This window comes from Camelus bactrianus, chromosome 2 (genome assembly GCF_048773025.1).
Source record: "Camelus bactrianus isolate YW-2024 breed Bactrian camel chromosome 2, ASM4877302v1, whole genome shotgun sequence".
Classification (NCBI taxonomy): domain Eukaryota; kingdom Metazoa; phylum Chordata; class Mammalia; order Artiodactyla; family Camelidae; genus Camelus; species Camelus bactrianus.
In genome coordinates this window covers 82923253-82923465 of record NC_133540.1, presented here as the reverse complement: position 1 = coordinate 82923465, position 213 = coordinate 82923253, and positions in this window count along the sequence as shown.

The following is a 213-nucleotide window of genomic DNA, read 5'->3' as shown; positions in this document are numbered from 1 at the left end:
TAACACTCCAAGCTCTGGACCCTGCCTGTAGTTTTACACATGCTTTTATAGGTTACTAGTCAAGATTTTGCAACATCATATGCAGAGTAGGTGTAACAAATGAACCAATCAGGAGTGAGCTTTGGGAACCAATAGAATCTTAGGGGTAAGTTCCATTCTCCTAGAAGCAGGCCGTTTTACAGAAGCACAAAAACAAGATAATGCTGCTGGGCC